This window comes from Lemur catta, chromosome 8 (assembly GCF_020740605.2).
Source record: "Lemur catta isolate mLemCat1 chromosome 8, mLemCat1.pri, whole genome shotgun sequence".
Taxonomy (NCBI): Eukaryota; Metazoa; Chordata; class Mammalia; order Primates; family Lemuridae; genus Lemur; species Lemur catta.
In genome coordinates this window covers 90,729,180-90,746,092 of record NC_059135.1, presented here as the reverse complement: position 1 = coordinate 90,746,092, position 16,913 = coordinate 90,729,180, and the positions used below count along the sequence as shown (strand labels likewise).

At 37.0% G+C, this 16,913-nt stretch overlaps 1 pseudogene; it reads right to left on the bottom strand.

Annotated features, from left to right (window-relative positions):
• Positions 1-9,837: 9,837 nt before the first annotated feature.
• Positions 9,838-10,793, bottom strand: LOC123643514 (annotated as a pseudogene).
• Positions 10,794-16,913: the final 6,120 nt, after the last annotated feature.

The window sequence follows — 16,913 nt, the reverse complement described above, 5'->3', positions numbered from 1 at the left end:
CCTATTGACTTTTATCAACCTTCCAGCTGGTCCTGTAGGGCATTTATCAAATGCCTGTGGCTGTAGAAATTACTTTATAATCATAGGAGGTCAACACTAGCAGGGTTCTAAGAGAAATAGTCCTAACTGATCATTTTCAGTTAAGTAAATAGACACCTAGAAAAGGATACTAGCTTTCCCAAGGCCTTGGTGGTAGTTAGCAGCAGAAGAAAGCTCTGGTTCCCCACTATAGCCCACTGCTTTTACGTAACATAGCATGGGATGGGCCCAGATATTCAAATACGAAGACAATACTTTCTTCACTTTCTCTTTCCTTTTTTCCTTTCTTCCCTCTTTCCCTTTTTCCTTTTTTCCTTCCCTCAAATAATATTTATTTAATGCTCAGTTTACTTGTTGGTTTACAAGTTTATGAGAATATTTTTTTGTGTGTGTGTTAAACACATAACTGAATTTTTGTGGTATCATTATAAATAGCAGCATTTTTTAGGAGGGAAAATGTAGAAACTTTCATCTCATTTAGTGTCTGGTTTTTCTGGCACAGAGCAAGCCAGAGAATCAAAACTCATAATGGAAGTCTAAAGGATCATTTTACTTGAAAACTGAAGTGCCCTCTTCTATTTTCAAATTCACTTTATTTTGATATCAGATGAAACCCGTTTGGTATAGAAAATTAAAGTAGTTGCATTTTTCCCCAGCACAGATAAATCTTTTATTTGCTTCTAAGCCTTTCCATTTTTCATGACAGTCACCACATTTTCTTTTCTAAAACACAAACAAGTCAATGTAAGCATGGCTGGCAGGCTAAAATGATTATGGGATAATTTATGTTTGCCGGGGCAAACAAAATCAATCACCATTGTTTAGGGACTCACAACATTAAATGGCTATGAGAGGATATTTCTGGACTTTCACAAAATAGGCTTTTCAAACACAGATATGAAAGTGGACTATTGAATACCCTCAGGTGTAGTTTATAATTTTCAAATTTGTACCAAAAAATATGAACTATACATATGGTAGCACAACTCCAGTGGCTTAATGCAAACTAAAAAGCAGCTCAACACTGTTGAAATGGTCATTTGTCATAGGTTTCCTATGGGAAAAATATATCATGAATTTTTATAAAAGTTTAAAATAACATTTCAAAAATATAACTTGCAAGCCTACAAGAATGGATGGAAGATGGCCAAACAATGGAATGAGAATCAGAATAGAATTGATGGAAACAATTGTGCATTTTATCTCTAGCCATTTGTTTCTAAAAATGCTCTATGAGTATGGTTTTAGGAGTAAGGTTTTGTGTTTGCATTTGTTTTGTTTTGGATTGTTTTCCTGACCTTTCCCAGGGGGCTGCTCTGTTTGGGAGCCTCTGTGGCCATAGCTCTCTGCTATGAGAGATTCTAGGAATCCACTTTCCCTCAGGGAAGGTCAAGTTGCTAAAAACTGCTGCAGAAGGTTGGGTGATAGTTTTGAGCTAGTAAAGATTCATTTATCTGGGCATTTAATGACTAAGACCGAGTCTTCAGCTTTCAGAATAAACTCAGTTGTTTCTGAAAAACTCTTTTGAAAAAGCAAATGGATCTTTCTAGCCTGGTTGTCCACAGCTCAAACCATTTATCCTTCTTTCTCAATTACTGTTAGTCTTCTGACAAAATTTGGCTCTGTATAATTTATGGATTGAGAGATCATGAAAGAAGAAAAACAAAAAATCTTCTTAGGTCAGGTTCAATAGAAGCAGATCCCAAGATGGGGATTTGTGCTCAAGGGAGTTATTGACGGAGTGTTTTCAGGTGGAAAACCTATGAGGAGGGGAAATGGGGAAGAGGAGATGATGGATACCAATGTGGGTTCTGCTACAGTCAAGCTTTGGCCTGTCTCACAAAAAGCTCTGAATAGTAATCCCACTGCAGATTGTCCTACACCGAGGTGAGGGGGCTAGGCTTTTATAAGCTGGAATCAGTTAGGTATTGTCTGCAGATCACCATCCTTTATGCCCTGGGAGGATGTGCAAACTCTGGTTGAGACGGAAGCTCTCATTTAAGGGTAATTCTCCTGAAAAGGTGCAACCCTAGTTAGCAGCCAACACTCACCACAGCTCAGGAATATGCTTACCAGCCTAGTGAAGCGATTCTGGGCAAGACCTCAACAATGTCTACTAAAGAGAAAACAACATATTGATATATATATCATTTCATCATTTCTTTTTTTTTGATAACTATGCTTTGTATCATGGTATTTCTTTGTATATTTTAATGATCTGTTCCTCTACTAATAAAAATTGAGTGGTTTTAATCTTTTTAAATTATCATCCAAAAATGTTGTTATGACTACATTTGTCATATTGCCCACATGAATACATGAGTAGGCTGCAGTCATAGATGCTGAATTAATGGATCAAAAGATATGTGGATTAGTAATTTTTTTTCCAAATGCTCTTTATGCGCATTTGCCAATTTATACACACCAGCAGTGTAGAAGAGAATTTTTTCTCCATATGCTCACTAAACTTTGTGATATTTGCCAATCAAATGGAAATTAGCCAGGCAATTTTGCAAAGATATTTCTCTCTGTCTGAAACTTTCTCACATCCCCAGAATTGCCTATTCAATTCCTCATCCTTCCAATCTGAGATGGAGATTCCTTACAGGAAGCTTCATTGACCCCCAGCTAAACCAGATGGTCTCATTAACACTCATAGATCACCATATATTTTCTTCATTATGTTTTATAAATGTTTGTATTTACATTTTTGTGTCTTATTAAAGACATTATCCCTACCCCTTCACTGGAGAGAGTGCTATTAAGGTAGGGGCTATGTCTGTCTTGCTTACCTCTGCATCTCTAGCACATCCATGGGGACTTCAATAAATATTTGTGGAATAAATGAGAAAATTAAGTAATGCACAATACTAAGCTGGAATCTACCAGATGACAGGGCTCATGTTCTTTCTCCTATGGAATTCTACCAAAATGAGATTATTTAATATGCAGATAATATGCAATAAAACAATGGAAATGTCTGCCTGAGGTTTTGAATTACAGTTTACTTTTTCCTTTAATTTACATAAAATCACATTATCTAATGTGGCCAGATTTTTCCAACTCCTAGCAGACTTCACAGTTTCTTTTTCAGTGGCAAAATCATCTACCTTTTGGTGATCTGAATTTTTCATAATGGCTCTACTTTTGGATGACACATGTAAAGACACCCTGAGGGAAGGTAATGCTCCATGACTTCTTGAAAAGAATCTAAGCACTACACTCCAATTAAGGGAGTAGGCTCTAAAAGTGAGATTTCATATTTGCCATACTGAGCTAGACTGGACTACAACACTTGCCCTGTTTCAATGTCTTGGAAGAATGGTGATGACTTAGTCTTGAATGAAATTATTTTCATTTGCTTGATTATTTAATCAACAAATAAGCAATGCAAGGGAATATACATGCAATCTACACAGTAGCCTTCTGAGAGCTTCCTAATTTTTTTCTGGAGATGCTGCTGAATCACCGGGGCCTAAGCCTTGTGCAGAGTTAAGAATTTTCCTGGTCAGGTCTCAGAATCAGAGTTTCTTGCATTTTCTTCTTTTTTAGGCTTGAGAGTAGCATAGAAATAAGCCCATATCACTAACATCCAAATTTGGTGCCATAATTTTTCACTGTATATTCGTTATGTGATTGGTTACTTCTATGATGGTTTCTTGCTACACCACTGGGCAACTTGATCTTTTAGGGCAGTGGGCCTGACTTTGTTCTACTGCAGTCCCCTCTTTGACAGGGAGTAGTGGTGTGGGGAGGAGGGATACAAGGTACAAGTGTGATATCCCTGCAGTTTGTAACAGAGGCCAGTGATGTAAAAATGCTACCTTCTTAATCTAGTGTATTTTAAATTGCAACAAACTCTTTGCACACTAAACAATTAATAATCCGGATTCATTTTATGGTGTGTAAATTTCCAAGTACTCGTAGTCTGGCATAGATAGTGTTTTGGCAGTAACAGATTGTATAACTTGACTTCATTTATCTTTCAGCACTTGCGACATCTGAATGTGTAAATGTACTTCAAAATTTAATTCAACTCACTGCCCACAGTTTATGAATTTGCTGTTGGTCTTCTCCATTATGCAATTCTTCAGATTCTTATCACCGACTCTCACTGGGCTGTTGGGCTAACTCTCAGAGATGCATTCACATAGATCCCCATCCACCTGTGTCCATCAGACTCCTGAGGACCATACCCATACAGCCTTGGGGCTGTGCCCTTGGGGTCCAAGATTACTCTTAAGTGGCCCCAAGTATGGTTAGATGGCTTGACTTCCATCAGTTCTTATTTTCTTTACCTCCCCTTTCCTCAATGCTACTACCTCTAATTGTATTGTCCCACTTTGTGTTAAGTGATAAAAAGAACTCCTGCATTCAATGTCACTCTCTGGCTGGATAATTTTTAATGTATATTTATGCTGTTGCATCTGCCTTGTTTCTTTCATGGCAGAAATTACAATATTGATTATATTATTTATGTGTTCTCTTGATTTTTACTAGGTCCCTCTCACAGAGATGAAATCAGTGGCCATGTCTATCATCTTCATTGATATATCCCTAGCACGTATCATGGGCCTGGCATAGAGAAATAGTCAATAAATATTTATTGAATTAATGAATCCTTAAATTTTGTCAATTCCTGCTCCTGTCTATTCCCCATTATTGCAGCCACTCCTAGCTAACCAACCCTAACCAACCAAATATTTTTATGATGGCCATGTTGTAAAATGAGCTGCCTTGCATCTGATATTTCTGGGATCTGAAGGTTCTTTGGAAATAATTAATTTATCTGCTAAACTGATTTTTTACTTGTATCTGTTAGGGCCCTTTGGTTGCACTGTTAATTTTTGTAAAAATAAAAAAAAAATATGTTGAAAGGCTATATGGGCACATGTAGGACCCAAACATAGAGTCAAAGGACCCAAACATAGAGTCAAAGAGCTCATTAGGCTTTATTATTGCAGTTGTCCCTCAATATCCATGGGCGTTTGATTTCAGGATACCAAAACACTTGAATGCTCATTCCTCATAGAAAATGACCTAGTATTTCAATATAACCTATGCACATCCTCCCATATAGTTGAAATCACCAGTAGATTACTCATAATACCTAACACAATATAAATGTTATGTAAATACTTGCTATATTGTACTGTTTTTTTAATTTGTATTAATTTTTATTACTGTATTTTAAAATTTTTTAAATATTTTCCATCTGCAGCTGGTTGAATTCATAGACATGGAACCTGTGGATGCAGGGGGCCAACTCTATACTTATAATAATAATTATTATTGAATAATGGAATGAAGCTTTCCTTTTTTTGGTTGCTTAATCAAAGAGAATTATATATATACTTTTTAGAGACAGGTCTCATTCAGTTGCCCAGCCTGGAGTGCAGTGGCATGATTATAGCTCACTACAGCCTCAAACTCCTAGGCTCAAGAGATCTTCCCACTTCAGCCTTCTTAGCTAGGACTAAAAGTATATGCCACCATACCTGCCTAATTTTTTAATTTTTTTGTAGAAATGGTTTCTTACTATCCTTCCCAGGCTGGTTTCAAACTTCTGGCTTGAAATGATTCTTCTGCTTCGACCTCCCAAAGTGATGGAATTTCAGTCATGAGCCACTGAGCTCAGCCAAAGAGGACTTTTTAAACAAGAATATGAGGACAAAAACAGGAGTAGATAAAGCCACACCAAGCTATGAGAAGGGACAGTTTTGAACATAGGAGGCCTTGTAGCATCCTCTAAATCATGTTAATAGCCATTGCCTTTGTGTACACATAGGATCGATCTGGGAAGCAGCTCTTAATAAGTTAATGTTCTAAATCATCCAGATTATACAAAGTGACTTGCATAGAGATGGTGCTAAATAAGCTTGTTCAATGCATGAACAAATGCTGTATCACACAATTCTGGTCCTCTTGCTCTTATAAGTAGATACATACCTCCAGAAATAGGTCCATGAGAGGCTTGTTACACATCCATCATGTTCCAGAGTCTTGCCTTCTTAGATCTGCATGAGATTTATGAACACCCATCCTGCCCTGGTGCCCGGGTGTGTAGAGTGTGGCACTTAGACTCACATTTTCTTTAAATAGAGTGCAGTTGGCTTGAATCTCTGCTGCTGTAAGTTCTTAAATTACCCTTTCTTAAAAGATGTAGCTAGTATGAGAGGTAACTAAAAGAAGGAGAAAATGAAGGAGACAGAAACCTTTGTGTTACATGCTTTCTATTATGCTTTTTCTATGGCTTTTTAAAGAATTGCATGAAAAGATTGTTGAGTCTGAAATTTGTCATTTTTGACACACTAACCAGTTAGAAATATTGCAAAACCCTATTAAGCTGTTGTAATTACTGAAATGGTGTGTGCCTAGATGAGTCTTTATTGTGATTTTTACAAAGAATGAAAAAACTATGTGTCTTTTCTGGGGATTTCTAGTGTTCCATCTGGGGTTATTCAAATTATTTAAAAGCACATGGTCAAGCAGCCTGCAAGGTGTTATGGAACTGAGAGGCGGTACACATCCGGCGACTTCTCCTTCAGGAGGAAGAGAGAGAAGTGGAGCTTGTACCAGCCTTGCAGTATCCCAGGACACTCCCCTAGGGAAAAGGGAGAGACAGCTGTCAGCATCTAGCATGAGTCTGTGGGACTGAGAGAGAAGGTGAAAAATTATGAGACATTTCCTTAAAGAGAGAGGGAGATAATTGGTGATTTTACCAAATGTTCTGGCATTTTAGTGTACTGCTTTAGGGAAAGGGGGAAGGCAGTGCTCAACAGCTGGCACAGCTCTGTAGGACAAGGAGAAGGCAAACAACCCAGATTCTACTCCTTTAGAAAGAAGGGAAAAAGTGAAGCTTGCACTCCAGATCTCAACATTTCAGTGCACTTCCCTAGAGAAAACGGGTGGGAGGTTTGTGAAGACTTGGATCGCTCTGTGTAATGGGAAGAAGGCACATACTATGAGACTTCTCCCTCATGAGAGGAGTGGAGCATGCCCATCCACAGAAAACATTTGAGAGACTCCCGGAATCTCTAGCTGGGGGCTGAATGGTGGAGGTCCTTTACTGATGAAATCAGTACATAAAGACTGGAAGAAGTGGCTGCTTCTTCAAATGTGTAGATAGCGACACAAAGTTACAAGACACATGAAAAAATAAGAGAACTATGTCACAAAAAAGAGACAACATAAATCTCTACTAACTGACCTGAAAAAATGTAGGTCTATAAATTTCCTGACAAAGAATTATTCAAAATAATCATCTTAAAGGGTCTCAGGGAGCTACAAGAGAATACAGCTAGATGACTAAATGATATCAGGAAAATAATACATGAACAAAATAAGTAACCATACCAAGAAACAAACAGAAATTCTGGAATTGAAGAATGCAATGACAGCTCTGAAAAATTCAATAGAGAGCTTCAACAGCAGACTTGATTATGCAGAAGAAAAAACTAGTGAACTTAAAAACAGGTCATTTTAAATTAACCAATTGGAGGGAAAAAAGAAAAAAAAGAATGAAAAATAGTGAAGAAAGCATAAGGGACCTATGGAACACCATTAAGCATATGAATGCACAAATTATAGGAAATGAAGAAAGCAACTGACAGAATGAAAAGGCAGCCTACAGAATACGAGAACATATTTCCAAACCATATATCTAATAAGGGGTTAATTTCCAAAATGTATCAGGAATTCCTACAACTCAATAGTGAAAAAAAATAATCCAATTAAAAATAGGCAAAGGATTTGAACAGATATTTCTTCAAAGGATACATACAAATGGCCAAGAGATACGTGAAAAGATGCTCATCACCATTAATTATAAGGGGAATGCAAATCAAATCCATAATGAAATATCACCTCACACCTATTGTGATGCCTATTGTCAGAAAAGAAAGAGATATGTGATGGTGAGGGCATGGAGAAAAGGGAACCCTTGTACACTGTTGATGGGAATGTAGATGGTACAACCACTGTGGAAAACAGCAGAGAGGTTCCTAAAGAAATTAAAAAGTAGAATTGCCATATGACCCAGCAATCTCTCTGCTTAGCATATATCCAAAGTAAGTAAAATCACCATCTTGTAAAGACAGCTGCATTCCCATGTTTATTGCAGCATTATTCACAATAGCCAAGATATGGAAACTACCAAAGTGCCCATCAATGGATGAATAGGTAAAGAAATTGTGGTATATTTATACAACAAAATATCTTTCAGCTTTAATAATGAAGGATATCCTGTTATTTGCAACATAAATGAAACTAGAGGACATCATGCTAAGTGAATTAAGCTAGATACTGAAAGGAAAATACTGCATGATCTCATGTGGAGTTAAAAAATGAATGCATAGAAACAGAGTTAAACAGTGGTTACCAAGGGGAGGGGAACAGGGACTTGGGAGGAAGTAGATCAAAATGTACAAAGTTGCAGTTTGTACTCTAGGATGTAACTCTACAATAAATAAGTAAAGAGATCTAATATACAACATGAAGACTATACTTAAAGAAACAATAAAATAAAAAGGTGAAAAAAGTTTTAGTCAAAACTTTAAAAACTTATTTCTGTGGATAGTTACTAATTTATTAGTTATATAATATTTTGTCTAAATACTAGTTTATCTTTCTGAGATCTCCTATACTTAGGTTGCGACTTGTTTTCTTTTCAAAAAACTAGTACTGTGTTAAGATAATATGACAGAGAGGGTGTCTAGACTAACACATTGTAAAGCCATGTAAACAGTATAGCATTGATTTCCTTTAGCTTGAATTTGGCTTACATGCGTACATGTAATTGTTTCTAGTAATCTATTTTTATATTGTTCTATCTTGTTAGACATTGTAGTTATTATTTCAGACATGTTTAGTCATCCATATATGTACCTATTTTTTGCTCATCATTTATTCTTTCATCTCATTTTTCTTCCTCCTAAAGCTTACTCTTAGTAAGGATTTATAGGCAATGCACTTTTTTTGTCATCAGAAAATTTCATAATTTATCTCTTGTTCTTGAAAGAGACTGATATATAATTCCAGGATGACCATTTTTTTTTCTCAGTGATTTCATTTTATTATTGTTTTTCAAGAGGATTAAATCGCTTATTGACTACACATGATAATGGTTGATACACAAGCTTCATTCCAATCTGCAATTTTATCTGGTACCATTATTCAGTTTAGATATATTGCATAGGATATGCCAACAATAAACTTTATAACCAATAGTTCCATGATTTTCCCTGGATGACCCCTTTTAATGGTGAACTTCAAGTCACAACAGTAACTGTCAGTTCAACTACACCAAAGTTTCAGAAGACAATGACTTCTCTACCCAGGCAGGTTGTAAATGAATTTCAAATAAAACCTGGTATCACCCTGAAGGGATTCTATCTTCACACTTTTGGGGAAGTTTACCAAAATGGCTTCAGAGTAGACTAACTTTACACAGCACATTAAAAAAAAGTGCATTTATTCAGCATCATAATTAGACTATTGCATTTAGCAACCAATGGCATGGGTGCAAAAAAAAAAAGTCTACATTAAAACCCTTTGTTGAAATGCTTTACACTTCCCACAGAACAGAAAATAAAACAACCTGTTATACAACTAGTTACAAATACAGTCCTTGAGTTTTTTACCCATACACATAATTATTGTCTAAAACATATCTTCTTTTTAGCAGCTAGGCCCTGCCAACACTGTGCTTGGCTGAGTTCACTAACCTATTGTAACCTGTAGCTTCCTTGTCACTTCTCTGGCTCTTCTCTCCTGCTAAGCTTTTCTTTCTGGGAGTAATTAAAACATTCTGCCACTGCCATAGCTGCTGCTGCTACTGGAACCACCATAGCCACCTTGGTTCCATGGTTTGGCAAAGTATTGGCCTCCACCACCACAGGGGCCAGAGGTTTTACCTCCCAAATTTCCTCCCTGGGCCCAAATTTTGAAGACTGATAGTTATGACTGCCAAAATTATCATAGCTTCAACCGCCTCCAAAATTGCTTCCATCATTACCAAATCCACTGTACCCATCCCCACTGCCACTATATCCACACCACCATGGCTGCCACCAAAGCCACCTCAACCACTGAAGTTTCCTCCATGGCCAAAATTGTCATTCCCACCAAAACCACCTCCATGACCATCACCAAAGTTTTCAGAACCACTTCGACCTCTGGCTGGTTGAAGCACTAGCCATCTCTTGCTTCAACAAGGCTTTCCTTTCTTCACTGTTGTGGCCATTCACAGTATTGTATTTCTGAATGGTAATCTTATCCACAGTATTATGGTCATCAAAGGTTACAAAAGCAAAGCCTCTCTTCTTGCCACTGTCTTGGTCAGTCATGATTTCAATCGCTTCAATTTTCCCATACTGTTCAAAATAGTCTCTTAGGCAATATTCTTAAGTATCTTCTTTAAAGCCACCAACAAAGATCTTTTTCACACTTAAGTGAGCACCTGGTCTTTGAAAATATTCTCTGGAGACAGCTCTTTTTGGTTAAACAACTCTTCCAGCCACCTTGTGTGGTCTTGCATTCATTGCTGCATTCACCTCCTCTACAGTGGCATATGTGACAAACCCAAAGCTGTTGGAGCACTTGGGGTTTGGATCTTTCATTACCACACAGTCTGTGAGCATTCCACATTACTCAGAATGGCTCCTCAGACTCCTATGGGTCATTTTAAAGCTCAACTCTTGGATGAGCAGCTTCTGCAGCTGTTTGGGTTCTTTAGAAGACTCTGACTTAGACATGATGGCAGTTGGAAGAGGCTTTAATCATGCTTCTTCAGCAGTCCAGGAGAGAGGAGTAAGCTAATGAACGTATCTCTCTATGCTTTCATTTTAATATGCACTGTTTTCTGTCCTCCATTTTTGCATCAAAATATTTTGCCATGGTGTAGCTTTCCATTGTAATTATTCTGACTTTTTTCTCTGGCGGTCTTGAAGATCTTACCTTTGTCTTTGATGCTCTCTGGTTTCATTACAATTTTTTAAAGTATAGATCTCATTCTATTTATACTGTTTGTGATTCATTATACTCCTGAATTTTGAAGACTTATGCCCTACATAAATTCTGTGAAATTTTCAACCATTTTTTTTCCAAATATTGCCTGTGCCCCATTCTCTCTATTCTCTTCTTTCAGAACTCCAATTAGATGAATATTAGAACCACTCATTTTATTTTCCATATTTCTTAGTCTATCTTTGAGATTTTTTTATCTCTGAGCTGCATTCTGAGTAAAATCATTAATTCAGCAAATATTTATTGACCAACTATTGTATGCCAAGAACTAATGTCTAAGGTATAAAAACAGCAGTGAATGGCAGAGGCAAAGTCCCTTCCATCATGTACCTGTATTCTAATTGTCTAATTTTCTGTAGAGATAAATATATAGTTCACAATTAATTATATAGTATGTAAGTTTTCTGGAAGTGCTGTGGAGAAAAAAGAAACAAGGTAAATGAGTCAGGGAGTCTTAGAAGTCTGCAATTTTATGTAAAGATGGCATGGAAAGCTTATTAAAGCAACATTTGAACAGATTCCTAAAAGCTTAAAGGAATGGGAGAATGTTTTAGGCAAGATAGAAAAAGCAGGATCCTGTGGGATAGTGTGGGAGGAACTAGAAGGAGGATGAATTGAAATTGGAGGGGTAAGAGTGATAATAGTTCATGTCAGTGAGACATGGGGCAGATCTGGGAGGATCTTTTGACTGTTGAAAGGATGTTGGCTTTGTTAGGATTTGGGCTAATTTTACTTACTATGTATAAAGATCATTCTATCCGCTGAGTGGAAAAAAAGCAAGAGCTGAATCTGGGACATTGACTAGTAGCAGAATATAATCAAAGGAAAAGCAACTAGGACAAATATGTATTTTACCTGAAAAATTGTACAAAAGTTGAATTGCTGTTTTCTGGGAGAGGGAAGATTGTTGAATAACCAGGTTATGGGGAGAGGAATAAAAAGCTCATTTAAATTTTATGAATCTATTATATATCTAAGGGAAAATATGCAGGGAAACAGATGGATATGTGAGTTGGAAGTTCACTGGAGAGGTCTAATCCAGAGATATAAATTTATGAATTTTCACATGCAATGCTATTTGGTCATAGAATGGGGCTGCCATCCAAAGAATGTGTGTACATAGAGCAATGATTGAAGGACTAAACCTTGATTCACTTTAGCATTTAGTGCTTGAAAGGTGAGGAGGAGCAAAGGAGACTGAGGAGTCATGGCCAGTGAAGTTATGGTGAAAAAACACTAAAATCTCAGGAAAGCAGTGTTTTAGAACTTAAGAAAATATTTCAGGTGAAAGCAATCATAAGTGGCAAAGGCTACTAATAACCCAAGTAATTTGATAACCCTGACAAGATCTGTGTTGGTGCAGTGGTACGAAAGCCAAAAGCCCGGATGGCATTATCTTTACCTCCTAGTTCAGCAGTTCTCACTTCCCTGCTTCTCAATGCACGTTCCTGGGATCAGCCGCATCTGCATCACCAGGGAACTTGTTAGAAATGCAAATTTTCACGTCCCTCTTTGAAAAGATGCTGTATTTTTTACCTTGATTTTCTATGTAATTTGTTGCAGAAATATTTTCAGAATGGTGGATGTATGTGTGTGTGTGAGAGAGAGAGAGAGAGAGAGAGAGAGAGAGAGAGAGAGAGAGAGACTGTATGCATATATGTAGTATAGATAATATATGTCTTAATGTATTACTCTTTAAGTTTTTTACTTTGAATTAATTCCTGTAATTTACAGAAAGGTTGCAAATTAATACAAAGAGTCCTCATATACCACTTACCCACCTTTCCTTAATGTTAGTGCCTTACATAACAATAATATAGTGATCAAAATCAGAAAATTAACATTTGCATAATACTGTTAACTAAACTACATTCCATATTCAAATGTTCCTACTTTTCTTCTATTTTTACGACTTTTTCCTATTTTTTAGTTCTAGGATCTAATCCAGGATCCTATATTATATTTTGTTATTATCTCCTATATCCTCTCAAATCTAAAGGAATCCTTAGTCTTTCCTTGTCTTTAATGTCCTTAGCATTCCTTTTAATAAGTATTGGTTAGTTATTTTGTAGAATATCCTTCAGTTTGGGTTTTTGTGATATTTTCCCATGATTAGAATGATGTTATGGATTTTTGTCAAGAACAACACAAAAATGATGTTGTGCCCTTCTCAGTGCATTCTCAATTTTAGGGCATTCCAAAGTTATACTTTGGGTGTGATTTGTTTTGCTATATTAAAACCCATTTACTTTGTCTCTCGGGTATTTTTTTTTTAATTACACAAACTCTCTATAGGTGAATCCTTTTGCTTTCTCTCCACCATCTATTTCAATATGGGCAACATAAAGCAGTTTCTAGCAGATCTAAACAAAAGACAACACAAAGCCTAGGTACTTTGACAGGTGATTACAGGTAAGAGTAAAATATTTCCAATAGGATGAGAATAGTCCCCCAGAAATCTCTCTGTCCCCCTCCTTGCAAGTAGTGAGAGGGGTCAATGCTACTCTGCTGGAAAATTGCTCCACCCAATTTTAAGCATTAAGATAGATGCTGATTTCTCCAGCTGGCTTGCACTATCTCAGCATGGTCTTCCTTGAATAGGTATTTCTCATCATCAGAGTCCAAGGCATGACCAAGTTCTGGGGAAAGGGACAAGGAGGCAATGGGATCACTGTGGATCACTGAAATCTTCCCGAGGCCTAGGCAAAATCTTTCTCTGTTGTTCAGCCAACCTAACTAGTCAACAACACTAGTTTTGTAGGAAATAATTCAAAGTATCTAAAGTTTTAACTTGTTTGGCCCCTACGTTTGTGCAATTATCTTTTAGGAACCCTCTCATGGGAGTTGAGTCAGGTGGGGCTAGATAGACTTGGAAAACTTGCACTCCTGGGTCCCACACTTTCACAGAATGGTATTTTGAGAGACAAACCACAGCCCTAGTACTGAGGTCTGCTAACTTGCCTTGAAGTCAGCCAGCCTATCAGCACTGCTCTAGCACTGCTGGGAAAGCTGGAGGAAGCCATGACATTCTGCTTCAAAAGGTATCACAGGGACTGTGCCCTATTTTAAAGGGAATTGTAGAAATAAATATGCAGGTGTTATTGGGGGAAATAATTCAGTTTTAAATTTGCTCAGTTGCTTATGTGATACCTAAAAGAGCTTTTGTATAAATGAACCTAAGCATGAATTTCAAGAATAAACATAAAAATTTTAGTGGAAAAACTCCTCATTAAACAACCAGAATTTGGTAGGAGATGAACTTGATTTTTTTTTCAAATTATCATCTGTAATCATGCTTTGTCAAATCTGAAATAATATCTGGTAGATTCTATACTTTTTAAGTAACTTACAGGTTTTAAGAGCTCATGTGTTGTTAAAAAATCTCATAAATCTATTTCATTTAATATTATATAAACATGAAAAGGAATGAAAACATTCTTATGTTCTGATAGGGAAAGATCGGCATAAAAATTCCTAAGGAAAAAATCAAGACTCAGAGCAGTAGACGGCATATCAGATTTAAGTTTTGTATAAGAAAGAATAGACAAATGGGCCTTTTATAAAATACACAATAATCTTTTCCTTTTATATAGGAAATAAACTCACAAGAATTTAATAAAAGTTGTTATCTACAAGGAAATGGAGGAGATGGGAGAAGATAGTATCGTATCATTGTTTGGATATTTCCAACATATGAATGGATTATTGATTTAAGTGGAAAAATATATCATTTTAAAAATGGCTTGGTATTATAAAATCAAAGTCCAGTTCGGTCCAGAGTAACTTAAATTCCAATCTTCTCTCCTCTCCTCTTTCTGCAGTGGAATTCCAGGGTGCCTTGTAGAATGAGACCCCCAGTGGGAGTGAGATATGACCTGCTTATTTATTACTTTGTCTACTTTGCCTTTGAATGTCATGAGTCATGATCTGTTTTTATTATTCCTTCATTTTCACTTCTGGTTCTCTCATCTCTGGAGTTGGGGACCTAGAAAAAGGAATAGAAGAAATGGCAGTGCAAAAGTTAGGTAGCTGGTTATCTGTTAGTTTTTCTCTCTTAGAGATTACTGTGTTTCTGGCTAAACCTCACTGGCCAGAAATGCCTTTTTGTGTGTCAGATATCTAAATGCTAGCTCTCCTATGGGACAGATATGAGAGTTCTTTAGGGAACTTTGTGAGGAGTCCTCTTTCCTTCACCATTCCCTGACATGGGAGTTTCTGGCTTGACATTTCTAGACTTTCTTTCTTTTTTTTTTTTTTTCTTTATTTATTATTTTTATTTATATATTTATTTTGGAACAATTTTCATTTGCTTCTCCTTAGTCCTTCCAGTGTTTCTTAGGGGGGACATAAGTAACTATGAATGTGTACCCTATAATAATAGCCACTGTATCAAGAAACCACCCAACTAGAGGAAGAACCAAAAGACAGGGAAAAAAAAAAAAGAGAGAGAGAGGGAGAGACTTTCTGCTTGCAAATAGTATGAATCCTGCCTGCTAATGAAAGTCCACAACACAGTGACTTAACTTGCCAAACCGGTCTTAGGTCAAGCCAATCCTCTGGGGGTGGACCCATCAGAAGCAGTCCCCCAACTGAGATAGAAAAAACTCTAAACAACACACAACAGTCTCCCCCTCTGGACAAAGGAAGCAACATACCTAGATTGTTTCACAATCTAGACTTTCTTGACTCCTGCACAGTACTTCACAGCTTCTTGCTGATGAGGTCTCCTTGCCCTTCTTCTTGGGTGGGATACTTGCCTCACAGCTGCTCTATCCCACACAATGTCTTCTTGGCATGTTAGAAACTCACATGTATTTGCTCGACTAGAGGATCCTACTTCATCTCTGCCCTGCTAGCTTTTTTCCATGTTTCCTCTTTTGCTGCTTCCAGAGGCTTAGAAGGCAAATCAGCAAGTCTGCTGCATAAACAAACATCAAATCGTGGAATAAGATGTCAGTCATCCTCCTTGAAGGCAGCCCCAGTGTCTACAAATGAAATTTCTTTGAGCTTCCCTCACCTCCATTGGTGGTAAGGAAACTGATTTTCCTCTCCCCCTTGGGGAAGACAGGGTAAAGCTTTAGCAGACCCAGATAGCTGATAACGTACAGCTACAATGATTCTATCATCTACCTATCTCTCCTAGTTTTTAAATAAAAGATGAGATATGAGATGGGCAGTGATGGAGATGGAGTAGCAGAACTTGTTTAATGGCCTTTTAAAATGTCCTAAAGATGACATCTCTCACTGGTTGTTTGGGTTTCTCTTTAGAACAGTGAGCTTCATGTCTTTTTCTTCACTATGGGTGAAGAATCACCAATTCTGGGGCATCAGGGAATATTTCAGCTAACATAATTGATGAGAGTGACCTAAAAAGAGTATATGTGTTTGCTTTGCTTTTCCCATGACCAGGGATGGGCTGTACATAGAATAAGTGTCATAAACATGCATTGAATAGAAGAATTAGAGGTAGGAAGGCAAGAGAAAAGATTAAATGAGTGAAATTGCAGCTCTGTTCTTTGTGTAGACACTACTTTATAGAACAGTGCAAAAAGAATTTTCTTCAGAAGTGTCACTTAAATAGGTGAAAATAAAAAGTATAAAGCATATTTTACTAGTCAATTTGAAGTAAAGCACCAGAGAATATGACAGAGAGAAGGAAAAGAGGTGCACATTCGGATTGGCTTCCTTTAATGGTCTGTTGCTTGCCTATTAAGCACTCTAAAATCCATTAGTGAGATCATATTGCATGGTACAGTTTCCCCTATTCTGGGTGTTTTTAATAACATTTTGTTAGAAATATAGAGCAAAACACAATATGGTGTTCTAGAGAAAAAGAATAGAATTACTGA